Raw genomic sequence first — 18,040 nt, 5'->3', positions numbered from 1 at the left:
TCCTTGCTCACGCTACAGGGGTTTGAGCTCTGCCTTGTGCACCTGCACATGGACGAGGGGGCTTCCTTGAGACAGAGAGGACTGAACGAGGATTTGCACAACAGCCCCAAATGTAATTTCATTAACCTGCACTCTTGTAAAATCCAGTACAGCTCATTTGGTTCTGGGTATTTCTTCCTAGACATAATTTTTACTGCTGTAATAGTTTTGGTCTGCTTACTCACAGTGAAGTCTCTCTTTATTAGGACTTCAACGTTTGTTTGTTTCTTTACTAAATATCCCCTCGTAGGTATGGCAGCATACTGCAAAGTGTTCTTTTAAAAAATTAGACCTGTAGCCATCCCAGTAAAGGAACTAGGAATGCTTTATGGAGCAAAACATTGTTTTCATTGTGTTTTTCCAATTACTTTGTAATTCATAAGGTTCAGTAGCTCACAATGGGTCTTCCAGCCATTATTGCAAATTTGCAGAGTTCTGCTGTAGGTAAATTACAGGATAGAGAATTCCAGCAAGAAAAGAAGCTACTTCACTTTCTGCCAAGCCTTCCTTCCCCTTGACTTTCTCCTGCCTCCCTGTGTTCTCTTTGTTCTTGCTCTGGCTCCAAGGAAAGAGTTTCTGGGTACTGCTGGTGGATGCTCCAGAGAGCTTCCTGGAAAATCAGTGAGATGGGACTTGAAACGCTTCCTTTCTGATCTGTGAGAGTCCTTTTCAGCTATTAGGAGGAACAACCCCACAAATTCCTATGGCTCTTCAGGAAGCAGCTGCTTTTACACTGCTGCCTGCAGCAGGGAGGGAGTCTGGCATCCCTGTGTCTGTCCTGTGCTGTGTTTATCAGGGCAGCTGGGATAACATGTTCCCATCCTTCCTGGGAAATTGTGAAGCTTGTGGAGAAATAAGCCTATTCATCTTTTTTTCCCCCTTCTTTTTTTCTTGATGCTCGCCATTATCTCTCCCTCCACCATCTCCTTCTCCCTCCCCATCTTCTCTGAGCTGTGTGTTTAAACAGGAACAGGCTCTTTAAACCCCCTCCCGCTGCTCCTCCGATTGTTACAGCAACAAACAATGGCCCTGTGGAGAGATCATCAGGAGCTGCTTTATCTGCTGAGGGCAGAACACCATGGTATAGCAAGGAAGCAAAAGTTTATTTGGAGGAGCACACAGTAAACAACCACCTTTGCAAACCATCTCAGCACTGCTGAGTCCTAGAGAAGAGGTGAAACCTCCGAGACCTCTCTCTATACCCCAACCAGAGTGGACTTTCATGAGTTCAGGTTCAAAGTACAGATTTGGACTTTGCTTGTCCAGACTCTGTGTGTCTGTCCATCCCTCCTGAAAGCTTCTGGCACTGTCAGACAATTTCACCAGTTTGATAGAGAGATGGTGGATTAAAGGCTTGGTTCCTGTAAGATTCACAGTGATAGATGGGCAGTGGAATCCCTCCTGCCTGAGGTGAGGAGAAGATGCCATATAGCCAGGTCTCACTAGATGCTGGAGGCTCCAGGTGGACTTTGTCAGTGACCCAGGCACAGAGAAAGCTCCCACTGAAGTTTGTACATTCCCAGACCTGAGGAAATTTTGTAGAGCTCCAGATATGGATGACAGGACTGCTTTTTGTTCTAGTTGTTATGCAAGTTTCCAAAACACTGCACGATGTCCTGATGAAATCGAAACAACTTGCCATGAGGCTTCACTGGCCGGTGCAGAAGATCCATGGAGGTAATGGATGGGAAAGAGGTGCTGGATCACCAGGAAGAAGAGAGACTTTGAACAGGAGTGAGGGCAACAGTGAGAAAAGCACAGGATTATGGCAGTGGAATATTTAAAATTGATAGAGGAGAGTAATTATGACTGGTCCAAGTGAAGGTGGCTCAAGGCAGGCTCTGAGGCAGAGAAGGGTGGTTATGTCGCAGCAGATGTCAGAAGAGAATGGGAATACTCCTTCTGTTTCATCACATTTCTCAGGAACAAACAGAGGGTAAGACAATGCTGACATCTTCGAGGAAGGATTGGAAGCTGGAAAAGCATTTATTGTCTACAAAACTTGAAAACCAAAAACTATCAGGTGAAAACTGATCTATTTCACCTACTTGTGTCTTGAATGTCTAGAATTTACAAAACCTTATCTAAGAAGGTGGGTCTTCCTTGATTGCTTCTAGTCCTGTTCACTGCCAAAGATTAAACCTTTACAGACTTGGGCTGGAAACCTGACCAGAAATTGCTGATGAACCAAAATAAAAATGGGGGAAGCTGAGTAACCATAAACCAGCTGTGTTAAGTGTCTGTCTCTGAAGACTCGTAAAATCTATTTTGGAAAGCTCAGCTGTAAGTTTAAACATCAGGGTAGATTTAAGTAACTCAGCTTATTTTACAGGTGTTTTAAAGCAGCCTGGAAAAGAACAGGAGGATTGCTCACGTTGCTGAAGGTCTCCAGGACAGGACACACTGTCTCTCTCCTGTGCTAGTGTAGGGATGTGCCACGAACCCTGCAGCACTCAGATGCTTTCTGGGCACTCAGCCTGTGGTGGATGAACAAGAGAGGAGTCCCTGCCAGTGGGGTAAGGGCTGTGTTACCACTGTCTTTTGTATTTACAGAAACATGACATTCTGAGCAAAGAACAAAGCTCACATGATAGCCCTTTCTTTTTCTCCCTTGGATTTTCAGTTCTCATTTATTCTTTAGTCCTTAGAGAGGGATCTGTGTATTTACTGGAAAAACTCTGGCCCTTAATCAGAACAGCTCAGCTAATGACAGTAAATTTGACAGCTGTATCCATGAGATGTTGTGGTTATTTATTACAGGTTCTCTGATAGCAAAATGTTTGGATAACAATAATAATAATTAGAGGCACTTAATCCCTTTTTGTTGTACTAACTGCTCAGGGCCGCATGCTACAGGATGTGAACAATTGTTCATACTGCATGAAGCTGAGTTTGAATACCTTTCTGGGTGAACCATATTTATTTTAAGATAACACAGCTTTTCACTCAGCAATTCCACTGATTATCTCAAACATATGCCACATACTGTCATCCCAAAAGGTTAAATCCTAACTCCTACTTATTCTTCCCCCAGGGGATGTCAGCATTGAGATGCAATATTTCAGTAGAGTCTGCTCCCGAGCAAGCTGTTTAAATCCCTCTGCAGATCGGGAATATCCATGGTTATTATGGGTTCCCAAGGGCCAGATCCTGAAATGGGAAGGTATTTCTGGGGTAGGGCTGTCTGAGAGGAGGCTGTCACCTTTGCTGGGTGGCAGCCCAGGCTTTAGCTCACTACAGTGCATTGCAAGCAGCTGCCTGCTAATGATAATTCTAATTACTTTGAACATCTTTCCAGACCAAAGCAGGAGCTGTACAGACCTCAGATAATTCACACATGCATGTGTAGGGCTGTGTGGAGCAGCCCAGTCGGTGCTGTTGTCCAAGGGGGCTGTTGATACGTCCCTTTGGAGCACAGCCCACCCTGGAGTGCAGTCTGCCATCTCAAGACAGCACACGGAGGTAATGAGGCTTTATAAACATGTTTCCACCTACTGAAAAGGAATTTAAGTGTGGTTGTAGCGCCTTTAAGATGAGGGTGACACTGCTGTTGTAAAGATAGAGTGGTCATCACCAGTGTGTTGGTTGTAGCAGCATTTGGTTGCTAGAAAATCAAAAGATACTATGTATTGAACATAATCATGTGTCTAATTACAAATATTCTATAAATTAAGACTTTCAGTTCCAGTGATAGCTTTTTTTCCTAAATGAAACCCTTGAGATAAAAAATAATTATCCTGATGTAGAAAATGTACCATGCTGTTCAACACACTATTGAAAACTTTCCTCACCCTTTCAGTAAGATGTAATCTACAGAACACACCATAATATTCCTTTTCTCCATTTTATCACTGACAGGTGGATAATAGAAATGTTCTGGACAGTCAGAGTGCTGCTGGAGATGACATATGAGAAAGTGAGTGAGCAGCTCCATTCCTTCATGACAGATCTCCTCTGCAGGACCAGGAAGCAGATTTAAACTCCCTGCTGCCTGGTTCTGGCCAGGAAGAGTATTTGAGAGTATCTACTGCTCAGTATTCAGCACATCAGCATAACACAGGTTTTTCCTATTCATTCTGGAAGAGGGAGAATGATTGCTCCACACTGCCCTGTGTTTGCAGGTTTGTATCTATTCAGGGCCAAAGTGACATGAGCACAAACTCTGTCATGTTTGTTTTTATGAGTTGTCTGAGCACAGGCAGTTCTTTGGTGAAATAACTGCTTTTCAGCTATTTGTCTCAAGTCTCACTTTCAAAATTTGCCTGTTTTTCCAGCAAATCACTTCTGGAGTGCATTTGAAGAGGGCCTAGCTTCTAGTTATGTGTTTAACAGTTGAGATCGAAGAACCTTTGCATGTGCTCTCTTTTAAGCATTAAAAATACTGAATCCAGAGCTGGGCAGGGAGCGGTAAGGAGAACAGGAGACAACCCCGGAAGATTGAGGCAGTTGATCTAGTGCTGGAAAAGTATTCCCAGGTGTCTTCCCAAGGAACAAAATCTGACAGTGTGGCTGTTCCCTGCTCCTGGAAAAGCTCCCTGTGTGTCCAGCACGGAGCCACTGTGCAGTCCTTAACTTGTTAACGGGCCATGGATTATCAAGGTGAGGTTCCCTGTGTTTCAGGATTGTGAACATGCCTAGAAACACACTTCTTGTGTAAAAGTTTGGCATTAACCTCTATCCTAGACATAGTTAAGGATGGCTTAGGAAGTTTTTCACATGCTGACAAGATGCCCTAGGCAGTAACCTGGCCCTGGCTGTGCTGCTGCCCAGTCACACCAGTGACAGCTGGGTGGCTGCAGACAGCATGGGGCACTTGCTGGGCCTAGCTCTGCTCTCCAGCTTGGCATAACATCACTGCTGGAAGGTGTAAGGCTGCAGTGGAACAGGTTTGGAGAGGCTGCAGAGCTGTGCAGGGAAGTGGAGGGACACAGAGCTCTGTCCTGGTCCGTGGGTGGTGGCCTGTGCCCCCAGGGAGCTGTGCCCATGTCCTTGAGTCAAGGTGTGCCCATGCAGAACCCCGGGCGTGGGCTGAAAGCAGGCAGCTCTGGCACTTGCATACACCTGATTTATCTGGCCATGCAAGGGTTTGCTGGGACTTGAGTGTGGTCACCAGGTCATGCTGTGTTTGTGGTTATTGCTATTTTTGTTGGAAAAGCAGAACTGTCGTGTCTCATTCGGGTAATGTCTTGCAAGCCTCAAATTGTATTTGAAATCCATGGTGAAAAGCGGTTCAAAATTCTGTGCTCAAGTGTATTCTGTGTCCTAGAAACTGTTAAACCCTTTCATGTTAGGTTAGCATATCTGCAGAGAGAGAGAGACTGCTGCTGGTTTAGCAATAGATTAGTTGAAGTAAAAAGCTAAAGGTCTTCTCTAAGTGTTTTAACCTCCTAAAGGCAGTTAGAAGTTGGGATATCTAATCTAAAAGGACTGGAACAAGTGTTTAATAGCCTGAAGGCAAGGGTCAAAATTCAAAACCGCCAGCATTATGATGTTTCCAAAAAAGGTGGGGAAAAATCAGATTCCCCAGTGCCAGCAAACAAACATAGAGGATAACAGAACGTGCTGTGTAGAGTGTAAACTGTGTGCCCCAGCTACAGGGCAGAGGGTTTTACTTACAGCTGATATGTACAAGAAAGAGAAATTAGGAGGCATTTAGATTTTGGGTCCAGTAAATGCTAAGGAAATGTGTTTAACTAATGCATCTCTTTTACAAAAACAGTCCCAATGTTGTTTTCAGCTTGTGTCAACAGGTTGTTCACAATTATGACCTGTTAAAACAAGACCCAAAGCAGGATCTTTGATGCTTTCTGATCTGTCCTCACCAGGCTGGAAAGGACAAACCAGCTGCAGACATTTGGGCAGCCTGTCTACCTTTAGGTTTTGATATGTTGATTCTGGGTCTTTTTAAGAAAATTATTTTTTATTTGGAGCATTCCCATTTCATCAATTCTCTGTTAGCAGATGGGAAGGGAATGAGAATTATTCTGGCTGCACACATTGCACCTAACACTGGACATTTGGTACCACCCAAGATTTTCTTCAAATCTAAACTAGGTTAGTCTTGTACCTCCTGAGCAGACAGTGTGTCTCAGAACAGTAAAGTCCTAACTTGTTATGTTTGATAAGACCTGAGCTTGTTGCAATATGAAATAGAGTTTCATGAGAAGGGGGTGTGCTTCTTTCCAACCGAATGGGGTCCCCTTGTTGTGCATAATCCTTTATTAGACCAGCAGAATTATGGTACAAAGTCAATTTAATTTCCCACACATAATGAAGACAAGCACCCACAACAACTTGGAATGTCTCTTTGGCAAGTAAATATTTAACTTTTGAATGCATATATTTGCTTGTTGTTAGAAGATACAGAATTATTCCCTGGGTGTTATAACAAAATTAAAGCAGCACAGCCATGGTGTACTTGTACAGTTCATTTGTAATTGCAGCAAGAGAGGGGAAAAACAGAAATTTCATTAGGGAGAGGCAATCTTTTACACAGCTCCTGTGATAAAGGAGATCCCATGTATAGGATGAACTCTATGAAGGATCTGGGCACAGGATGTTGAGTTTCGTGAACATCCACTCCATGGCTTACATCAGCATTTGCAAAAGCTGCAATGAATATTTCCACTTGAATACAAATGAATTATCAAGGATGCAGATGTCAAATTTCGTGGGGATATTCTATACGGTCATTACAATGCACACAGGTTTTGAAGCATCTAGATCTCAGGATGCTATATGAGCAGAACAGAGTGATATAGCTCATTGCCTCTGCAGAAGGTCTCATGAAAACCAAAATGAATAGCTGAAAGAAATATTCTTACTAGGGGAAAAATGGGTGTCATAAATTTTGCTAACAGAATTTTAAACAGGGATACTGGTTATAGATTTCAACACCACCCCCCCCCACCTCTGCTTGAGCAACAACTAAATCTTCCTTCCCTTTCAGCAAAGTCCTGTTAAAACAACCCCATTCCAGCAGTAATGCTGACATCCTGATCCTGCTGCTGCATGGGAGTATTCTCAAGGTCACTGCAGTCACTAAAAACTCTTGCTGATGTCGGTTGGAATTTGGGGTTTCCTTATCCTTTACTAATGTAAAGAATGTGATGTTGGTGTAAACCACCATGGCACCAGGGAGACTGGCTAAATGCACAGAAATCTTAGGAGACAGTCATTCCTCTTTTTCATGCAGGCATGCAGAACGTGTTACCAAACCTTCTAGATCCATTTTCAATGATAGGCAAAAACCTTGGAAAGCTTGAGGAGCACGGTAACGAGAACCTCATGATGCTCACTGAGGTGAAACACAGCCAGTCCTGCCCTGGGGGCACACCAGCCCCATGGGTTGGGGAATGACAGCTCAGGGAGCTCTGCAGAAAGGACCCAAGGGACCTGAGGCACTGCAGGTGTATTTAAGGTGGGGACACCTGCCTGTGTGTTGGGCTGTTCAGGTGCAGTGTGGCCACAGGTCAGACTTCACTCAGGACTTGTGAGGCTGCATCTCACAGCTGGAAAATTGCGGGTTTGGTGTATCCCAGGGCCCATGCAGAGAGGTCACCAAGGGGGAGCAAATCCAGCAGAAAGTCAATGGGATGTTCAGGAGAGTGCAGCATGTGATATATCAGGAGAGGCTATGAGGGCTGGGTTTACTTATCCTGGAGAAGATAAGGGGGCATCTAATCACTGTCTACCATTAATGGAAAGGGACTGTATAGATGATGGATTCAGACTCTGCCACAGTGTGCTGCAAAATCACAAGGCAGTGGTCATGCATTGCAGCAAGGGAAATTCCTTCTGTTTGTATAAGGAAAAAAATCATCAGAATGAGAGTTATGCAGCACAGGAACCATATTCCTTGGAGAGGCTGTGGGCTCTCCATCCTTGAGATTCATCAGGAGAGAGCTGGCAAGGCCCTCAACAGCCTCCCTTAGCATAGAAGTTGTCCCAGCTTTAAACAGGAGGCTGAACTGGAAGCATTCGTAGGTCCCTTCTCACCTCAGTTATCCTCTGATTCTCTGACTTTACTTCAGGAAGTTGCTAATACCTGTGAAATTTGGTCCTACCATGAAAAAATGGTTGTTAGTATGGCACTCCATCCTTCAGTAAATATGTTCCATGTGGATATTTATAGTCCTGCCTGCTTCCTTCAGTGAGAACAGAAAGTTCTTCCTCCCATAAGCTTTGTACAGCTGCCAGGAGAGATGGTGGAAGCCTTTCCTCCCCTCACCTACTGTGGATGTTCATTGGTTTCAGTTCCACAGCCCCTGCAATATCCAAGGATCTGTGTAAGTGTTTGAAAGGATCTAATTTAAAAAGAGAACTGTCTCTTCTAGGCAGTGCTAGTATCCGTGGGTGAGTTTGATTGGCTTGCAGACCGTGTGTTGGTTTCAGGGACAAGAATAAAAAGAGGAAAAAGCCAGTTTCCCATCTGCTCACTGAGCTGCTCCCATCCTTGGGGACACATGTATGTCTTGTGTCCTGGAGCCTCTCTGACAGTGCTGTTGGGTGGTTCCAGGCAGATGTGGGGGAAAACTCTCCCCTCCTTCTCACTGCCCTTCCTGTTGATCCCTGTGTCCACCCTGGAGCAGTGCCCAGACTGCCCATGGAGCCTTGGGCAGCTGGCTCAGCCCGTTGGATCCTGGTAGCCTTGGGGGTGAAATAAAAGGGAATTGCTTGGACACCAAAAGCTTCCCAGAGATGCACCTGCTATTTGTGAGAACTCTTCCCTGATGATGAGTCTGGGCGCAGAGCAACAAGAAATTCTCAGGAAGGTTGGATTTCAATGGGGATGACTCTTTTTCCCTGCCAGCATTTCTCTCTCAGCTGTGTTCTCTCTAATGAAATTGCCCATTCAGCGCTGGGTTTGTAATTTAAACTGAGTGCTATAGATTAACAGTTGTTGCTGCTTTATTATTGAAATGAGAGTCATGGGATCAATTTAACTGTTTCTGGCTTCATTATTTGCTTAAGACAATAGACTCATCTCTGCAAATTCTATTGCTTTGTGGGTATTTTTAGCTTAATTATCATAGATATTAGCAACAATCAACAAAGATTTCTTAGGTGCATGTGCTTGCTCCTTGGAACACTAGTTTTTTATAGATTTTGTACTTTTAGCTTGTCTTCCTTTTTTGTAGTCAATCCAGTCTGCTCTCAGAAAAAAGCAACCAAACAGGAGCACAACAACAAAAGGAAAACCATACAGCTTACTTTGCAAAGACTCAAATGTTTTCCTAGTAGCTTATTTTCAGAATTAAAGGCATAGTGAAGGTTGTGTCTTCTGTTATACATGTAGCTAAATATTCTGGCCATTGAGCCTGTGTAGGTACAATGGGGACTTCAGCTGGTTTTGGGTGGGTGGTATTTAAAATAGTTCAGAATAAACCAAAAGCTCACTTTGAACTCACTTTGAGTGAGCTTTGACTGATTCCAGGTTTCCCTGGCTTAGCAGAGTATCAAAAGATAAAGGCAGGCCTGGTGCTCCAATGTCTGCACCCAGGTGCAGCAGGTTTGTCCCTTCCAGCCTGGCCAGGTCCTGAGGCAGAGATTAGTGCCTCCAGTGAAGGGAGTTAGAGTTAAGTTCATTCGACCTGGATTGGCATAAAAATCTAGCCTAGGGTATTGCCAACAAATTTTTTTTAAAAAAATCTTTCAGTATAATTTCCTAGACTCCTAAATCATACACTCACCTATGGCTGATAATTGGATTAATGTCCCCCAGCTGGCTTAGAGCAGGGGGAGCAGGTGTCAGGGGAATGTGCTCTTTGTCCACTGAATACACAGAGTTTTGGATCCTGGCATGATTTAAAGGTTCTTGGACAACTTTATGCAAAATATGTGAACAAAAGTCTGTCCAGTGGATTGAAGGACATCTGGATGCCCCAGCAGAACAAAGAAACCAATCTGCAGTTTTGTTTACACCACGCCTTCCATTTAAAATACAGCAGGAAAAAGTCTCATTAACTTTCTTAAGAGTGCCAGTAAAGGGACTAGACAGCTTCCTGCACTTGAAGTGTCAAAAAAGCAATTTTAATATCCAGTTTCATATAGCATAAATATGTTTATCTTCCAGTCAACATTTTACTAACCATTTAGATTATTTCTACATACATTAACCATAATCGCTGAAAACCTCTTAGACTGCTTTCAAACTGCATCCCTCACAAGATAATATTCTAAGATGTTTTTCTTTTTTAAATAAGCAGAATTATCATTATGTCACAGGCTTTTGTACCTCGTCCTCTCTCCCTCTTTTTTGTTTTTCCCCTTCTCCCCAAACAGGTAAGACTGTAGGAAAGCAGGGCTAATTTTATATCCATTTTAGCAGATGACAGACCAGTAAAAGTCTAGTGGAGAGTGCTGTGGCGGCTCTGTTTTAGCATTGCACCTCAAATCTTGTAGGACTTACATGTGTTACTTAGGTGATTGGATATTCTGCTGCATTCAGGCTAAAGTATTTTGCCCAAGGATGCCAAGAATAATTAAAAATGCATACACAAAATCGGGTTCAATGCCACTTGCATTGGAATGTGCTCCTAATTTCTTTAGTTTTAACTTACTGGTTCAGATTTTGGACATCTTTCTGGAAAGGTGAGCTTTGGCATGTGTCCTTATCAAATGAAGCCTTCCTGACTACATTTTTGATGTTCACACAGAGGTCAGTCACAGGCAGGAGGCAAAAGTACATGTGTGGCTTTTTGCTTGATAGGTTTCTTTAAAGGTAAGACAGAGGGATGCCAGATGGTGTACATGTGCCAGATGTTGGGGTTGGTGGCTAAATACAGCAATCCAGAGGCAATCCTGGTGGGAGCTGGGACCCAGCAGATGGACAGTGTGGCTGTCCCCATGTCTGGATGTTGAGCAGTGCCACGCTGGAGTGGTGGCTGCCCCCTTCCCCCTGGGACGGCTCCACACACAGCCTTCCTCTGCAGGCTGCCACCACCTGCTTTCACATTCTCCAGCATTTTGCCTGCAGTAGAGAGCCTCTCTTCTTGAAAATAACACCACCCAACATTTAATGAGGAGATTTAGCTTTCCTTTGATAAGACCATGGTAGTAATAGAGTTTGCCTGCCTGAATAGTCTCATGGCACAGGCAGAAATTCCAATATTTCCTTCTTCAGCATTATTTGACCAACTAAAAATTCAAGCCAAGGATTGCTTGTACTGAAAGAATACAAATAGGTTTTTTCTCACTATCAGAACAAAGAGATGCATGCACATCTGTAGGTGGTATGGAAATGAGTGTTTGTGAGTCTATAACTGCAGGAAATAAATTGCTCCCAAATGATTGCTATTTTTTCTGCTATGTCAGTTTAGCATATCCCAATTCTGAGAGATGGTAAAGAAGACTTCTCAAGTAGAAGCTTCCAGTGAGACCATGGGGTCTGCACAAAATAATGGCAGACCGGAAAATTGAAAAAATATGTGTTTTAGTAAATACTTCCTTATGGAACAAGTGCTGCAGTGAGCTAATATTCACCCCACCTGAGGTGGCTCTGCAATTCACACCACCCCTGTACAGAGTGATACACCCCTTGTATCTCCCAAATCTTCTGCTGGTGAGCTCCACAGGCTGTTCCTATCTCCTGATATGCTGTTCTTTTGCTGTGCTGGGCATGGATGTTGCCCTTCTGTGTCACCTTGGAGCCAATTAATAGAAATTTTCAGTGTGTCTCCACTGCACATCTCTCCTTTCTTCAGTTGTTTGGTTGTAGCCATGACTTTGCTTCTTGAAATAAATATCCTGTAAGTTACTAACCTGTCTTCCATCATCTGAAGGCAGATTTTTCATCTAGACTCTCTGAGGATGTCTGAAAGGAGTTCCAAAGGCTCCGTGTGCTGGGGAGAAGGTGGCTCTTTGCGCGTCACAGAATTTTTGGGAGCAATACTAACTCATTCACATCTTGGTCGAATTAGCATTGACTAAAGAGGTGACAGAAACAAAAGACTTTCTCTTACAGCCATAATTCAAACTCTGGCACTCACTGATTTGGATAAAAAGCTTTGTTTTTGTAGTAAATGCTCTCCTGTAAAAACCCATTGTTCTATCAGGCAAACACTGATTTAGAGCTCTAAATTCAGTCCATGGTCTGAGATTAAAACAAATAATTTCTGTACTACTACTTTGATTTCATCTGCCATGAGTACAGACCCCTCAAGTCCTTGCTGTGATTCCTCTCGGGTTCTATATCAAACACCTGCCAGTAAAGCCAGCATGGTGGGGTTTTGAATACCACAATTCTGTACAGGACATAGATTAGGACTGCACAATGAGATATGTTGATGCCACTGTGTGATGATATTTGATCAGTGTGGATGTTTTTGTTCTTTTTATGGTGCATGGATTGTGTGAACTGAAATAGAGCCTTTCAGCAGTCCTGGCCCACACAGCCAGAAACCACAGCCAGGGGAAAAATTGTGCTCTTTGCACCCAGCAAGGTCAGGCTGCAAGAGGGAACACACACTGGGTGCTAACTCAGCTGGCCCCAGTGGAGGAATGGAGAACTTGGAGAACAAGAAATAGTTTTTGCTTCTTGTTAGCAACCCCTCACTGCACACCCTCCTCCATTCTTACTCACAGTCTGCTCTGGTTGTGTTGGGATGGAAGATTTTCCACGTAATTACTTAATGAAGAAGGAGAAGAGGATCCCTACTGATAATTTGAGTGCGGTACAATAAAATTAACAGTGTGGGACATATGGGGTGGCAAGCCAGGTATGATTATTTTCCATTAGCCAAGCACACCTCTTCCCTGATGAAAGTGGCTATTGCATGGCTCCTGCCAGATCCAAGGAAAACACATCTGTCCTCTTTGTCCAGGTAGTTTGTAATGTGCTCTGGGATTTTCTGAGGTGAGAAGAGTGTTTGCCACTGCTGTTCAGCTGAGAAATGTTTTAGGAAGCAATTACCATCTGCCTACTGTCTGAAGAGTGAGAAAACCAGTAAGTTCTGGTAAGGTAATGACCACCATTTCAGGTCACAAGTTTTCAATCAAACCTTGATTGAGATGAGGAAACCGTGAGGGACCATTTAACATGGCAGTAACTCCAGTTACAGCATCTTCAATATCCAACTGAAGCCAGTGGCTGTTCTATTTCCTTCCTGTACTAGCATCATCACCAAGATGATCTCTGCTCTCTCAGCTTTCCTGCAGTGAGGATCCTTTGTCCTCAGTGATTCACGGGTGGGTCAGTGTTCTGTGGGACAGAAGTTTTGCTGTTGTGATTTATCCATCCTAGACTGTTGCCAATCACTGCAGTCTCAAGGCTCCTTCAGCAAGGACAAAGGACTTGGCCTTTGGTCCCACAAATACATTTGCTTACTGGAACTGGGTTATTATCCCATAAAACCTTTCATCCTGTTAATGAAGAAAGCATGAAGCATGTCAAATAGACAGTAATTGATATAAGCTGAATGCTGCAGCCTGGCCTGATAGCAAATGTTCCAGCCTACTTTATTTTCAGAACTATCATCCTAAAAAATATTTATGGATAGGAGGATTTTCCTACTCTTTCTAAGGCTGGGAAGTAGGTGGCTGATACAATCCTACCCATTTGTTTTCAAATAGTTATTCATCATCGGATGGCTTTCTCAAAGGGATATAGAAACATCCTTTGCTCAGGACTGCAGAGAAAGCCAAGACAACAACAGCATGTTTGTTTTTGCCTGGCTCATTTGTTGCTTACAGTTTGTCTGTGCATTTGGGAAGGCAAGGTGAATTTAAATGCAAAGCAGCAGAGAAATCCACTGAGAGGAAGAATCCACTGAAGCCATTACCAATAAGTAGAATAACTGATGGTAGGAGTCGGAAAAGAAAGTGCACGTGGGACTTAACGACATCTTGTCTTATTTTTGGGATGGTAATTTTCAATTGCCAACACTTGAGCATGACTGGGATAGGGTACAACCAGACAGCTTCTGCTTATCAGGAGAGAAAAATTCCAGAGGCTCAGCACTGATGGCTCAAAGCAGACCCAGCTAGCCCAGTGCTTGCTGCTCTGCTTCTGACCTTAGAGAACTGCTCTGTGCTGAGAGGCTTGGGTCTTAGAGTGGTGTGTGCTTATCTGAGCTTCTTCCATGTGCTGAAAAACAGAAGAAATGGTTCTTGACAAGGGGATGGGAAAAGCCAAATGGTTCTCTAAGTTTCTAATTTATATCTCAATGCCAGCACCAAGTACCATCTCCAGCACTCTGGGCACCCACTATCCAGCAGTAGCTACTTACACATTGCAGGGAAGTTATTCCTACAGCCTGGCTATGGAATCAGATCAACACACTGGGGGTGTTAAAATGGGTGTAGTTACTCTACTTTACTAGTGCAGAAGGTCTGGTCCCCTGACCTGAGCTCTTTAGGTGCTTTGAGGTTAATACCACTGATTTCACTGTGGTGGAAAAGCACAACAGCAACAGTATTAGAACTTCCAAGTGACAAAGAGCTGTTGTTCATTGCAAAACTTTCTGTTGCAGGTCATAAAGCTCAAGTGGAGAAATGCTTTCTCAGGTGATCATTCACTTTTTGCTGCTAATTTTCAATATTAAGAATCATCTTGGCCACGGTTAATAATGTTGAATGATGTGTTATTCCATCCAATGGGATAAGATGCAAGAGATACAATGACTTGGAGTGAGCTGAAAAATGAAGGGGAAGAACTGAACCAACCAGAACTTTACAAATTCGCCTTATGATAATGAATACCTGCTCCCTTCCTTCTCAGAGGAATCAATTCAATTTTCCATCCTGAGGAGCAAAGAAAATGCCAGTCCAATAGACTTTTAGTGTGGATTGGCTGAAACCACAAAGAAAGAAAAATTGTCTGAGAGTCCACGTGAGAGCAAGAGCAGCTCCCATTCTGCATCTTAATGGCAGAAGAAAATGACCAGCAATTCTGCAGCAGATTACAGGGTCACATCTCTCATTACTGTGGGGAATGCAGAAGGCAGAACACATAACTACAGATACCACAGTACTGTCTGTTTCTCAAAATGCTTCTGCTTTCATTGCCTTTTTTTCCCCCTTTATTTTTAATAGCAATGGAATATGCTGAACTGCAAATGCTGTTACTTGCTGTATTTTTCCTCATTCCTGGAGTTATACATTCATTTCTGTCTTGTAAAAATAACCTGTTTATTCCATTTCTAAGTTCTGCATGAGACGGTTCTCATTTTCCTCATTCCCTGTGGTTTTATCACAACTGCCTGCCCACCTATGTGCTTTGTCTCAGCTACAGAGTTTTCCTTTTCCAGAAAGCTGCCAAGCAGGTCTCTCCAGCAGCAGAGAAATGATGGTCAGTGCAGAAGTCTCTTTGTGCTGAATTAATTGCAAGCCTCCCTACTTAATTCAGGGAAAGCAGTATAGTGCCCTAACTTATCCTGGGTGATTTGGGGGCTCATTTATTTCTCTGGTTGTCTCCAGTCAAAATAAATGATTGTGTGCTCTGTGCTCCCACCTCCTGCATCTCACCCCACCCCGGTCCCCGCAGGTTGTGCCAGCCCAGCCCATCTGGGGGGGGCGCTGCAGCCCTCACCAGGGACCAGGAGAGTTTCAGCAGCAACCAGGCTGGTCACCAGTGCCAGGGGATGGGCAAACCATGCTGCTGTAGCAAAGCAGACTGAGGATGGATGGCCAGAAAAACGCACTTTCCACTCAAAAAGGTTCCAAAGCCCAGGGATATGTCATTAAGGGGTGGTGGAATTTTTATAGGATGGCCAAGCATGTCTCAGCTCCATGGGGGCCATAAGTCTTGGAGTTCGAGGGTGGGCTGGCTGCCCCCACTTGGCAAGCTACCTGCTTTTCCACAGCTGTACAATTTGGTTTCCAAAAATAAATGTAATTTTATTACGGGCTGCCTTATCATTGCTCTAATATTTTTCCACTGAGAGCCTGAAAAATTGAATTACTGAGCATCCTCTAAATCTACCACTCCTCACACAGCTCTGGTCTCTTCTGAACTCAACCAGAGCCATCAGCTCTTGGGCAAGCATGTGCAGATGGATCCCTGGAGTATCTGTAGGACACATTTATGAGTAATTACCTATCATCTAGAAGGTTACAGAGCAGCAGCTTAAGTGTGACCTGCCTTCTGCATTTATATCCAAGTCAAGACTAAGAAACATCTCTAGCAGATGGGAAAACTCTCCAGCCTCTCAAAGCTTCTCCAAGATGGATTATTTACTATCTAGCACCTCTCAGAGCAATGAGAGTTTATCCAAGTCAGTTGCTCCTACATCTACTTACTCTGTCTTGTTATTCTATAAGGATCCCAATCAGGATTCATCAAAATACTGAGTGAGAAACTAGCCAGCATAAGGGTTTTAGTTTTTTGACCTATTTTGTGACCTATTTTTTCATTTGTACGCTGCTAGAAAGTTGCATGCTTGGTTTTGACACCCTGTGTGTGACACATGCAGAAATGTTTCCTGACCAGTTTATGCCAGAACCTTTCAGTCCCTGGGCTGTCTAATGCTGCTTTCACCCTGCTTTTTTGCTGTTCTCAATGCAGGACTGTCCCACACCAGGCAGACAAGTGGCACAGTCTCTCTCTGACCTGCAGGACAGTGTTGGGAAGGTGACAATCTTTCCTTAGGACCTGTTGGGACACTCTCTATTAACCTCACCAGGAGCTTCACACACATCTCAACATGTTTGCTCTTCTATCTGCAGTACTCTTTTTTATGCCACTCTGGCAGAGAGCAAAAATACAAGCTTAGAATTGTTTGGCTTTGGCTGGTTTTGGAGATTCAATCTGGATGCTGATCTGAAATGTCCTTTAGTGTGGAAAATACAGCTGCTGTGAGTACAGAAATTATGTAACCAGATGAGTGAGTTTGTGGTGTTTCAAGGGACCACTCTAGACAGAAAAGGTGGCTGTGGCTCCTGGGGCAGGACATGCACATTGCTCAGTCCCTGTGGCTTCACTCTGAGCTGGCCTCAGTCCACACCTACGCTTCTTGTTTGTTGTTTGCTTCTCCCAACTGCAAAGAAGTCACCCAGATGGAAATCACTTGTCTGTCTCTCTGTGAACAAAACAAAATCTTTTGGGGGGTTTCCATCCAGCAGTCTAAAAGCCTGGCACAAATTTGGAAGCACAGAGGAATTTCTTGAATTGCAACTTTCTAACAACCTTTTCCAAAACTCAGAGGTTGAATTTGGCCTGAGCTTTAGAAAATACCCAGGCAAAATCTTGTTATGTGCAAACAGTTTCACTTTCCTTTAAACCAACACGAAAAAAAGAAGGAAAAGCTGACAGAGCTGGCTCAGTGATTCCACCCCAAGACCTCTGTTGCCTCCTCCCTTTCTACGTGGAGCACCTTGAGACTACACATTCAGAGATTTTTGGGAAATTTATGAAGAACAAGTGCTATGGAAATCTTATCTCATAAATTTGGTTTGTTTATTTTCTTTAAATCAATCAAACAGTTCAAACAAACCATGCACATCTTTGCAACACCAAAGTTAAACACATTTTAGAGGTGGTGGTATTCATGGGAAGCAAAACTTATAGGAAATTATATGAACTCTTTCCAACTGTAACCCCTATTTTTTCCCTCGTGTCATGAAGTCATTGATTCTTTAGAATTTCCCAAATGTATCCAGAGTAAAAGCAGTGCCTTGCAGTGGGTTTGACACTATTTTCGCCACGGTCAAAGTGAAAGCTCCCATTGTCAGCAGCAAAACCCTGGAGGGAATGTGCCAGCCAGGAGAGATTAAACGTCCTTTGTATTGTACAACAAAAAGCGTTGTAAGGTTGATTACAATAAAAGCTTTCCAAAGTGGCAGCACTGGGTTCCTTCTCCTTTTTCATCCTCTTTTTAAGCTGTTATAAAAAGAAATAACATTTCAGCAAAGTGAATGGTCATTCAGTGCTCAGGATAAAATGTACATTCTGTCTTCAGGGACAGAGAGCAACCATTGCAGTCCCTGGGGCTGAGGGGTGGAGCCGGGTCTCTGGCAGAAGGCTGTGCTGCTGCCTTCAAAATGGGGAAAATTACCTTCAACC

At 43.6% G+C, this 18,040-nt stretch overlaps 1 long non-coding RNA gene across 1 annotated transcript; it reads left to right on the top strand.

The window, feature by feature from the left end:
* The first annotated feature begins 1,668 nt into the window (after nucleotides 1–1,668).
* Nucleotides 1,669–17,811, top strand: LOC125333997. Its single transcript, XR_007207044.1, has 3 exons — nucleotides 1,669–2,555; nucleotides 3,898–3,955; nucleotides 14,511–17,811. It is a non-coding gene; the product is annotated as an uncharacterized LOC125333997 (long non-coding RNA).
* The last annotated feature ends 229 nt before the right edge of the window (nucleotides 17,812–18,040 follow it).

Source organism: Corvus hawaiiensis, chromosome 16 (genome assembly GCF_020740725.1).
Source record: "Corvus hawaiiensis isolate bCorHaw1 chromosome 16, bCorHaw1.pri.cur, whole genome shotgun sequence".
Classification (NCBI taxonomy): Eukaryota; Metazoa; Chordata; class Aves; order Passeriformes; family Corvidae; genus Corvus; species Corvus hawaiiensis.
This window is presented reverse-complemented; position numbering and strand designations above follow the sequence as displayed.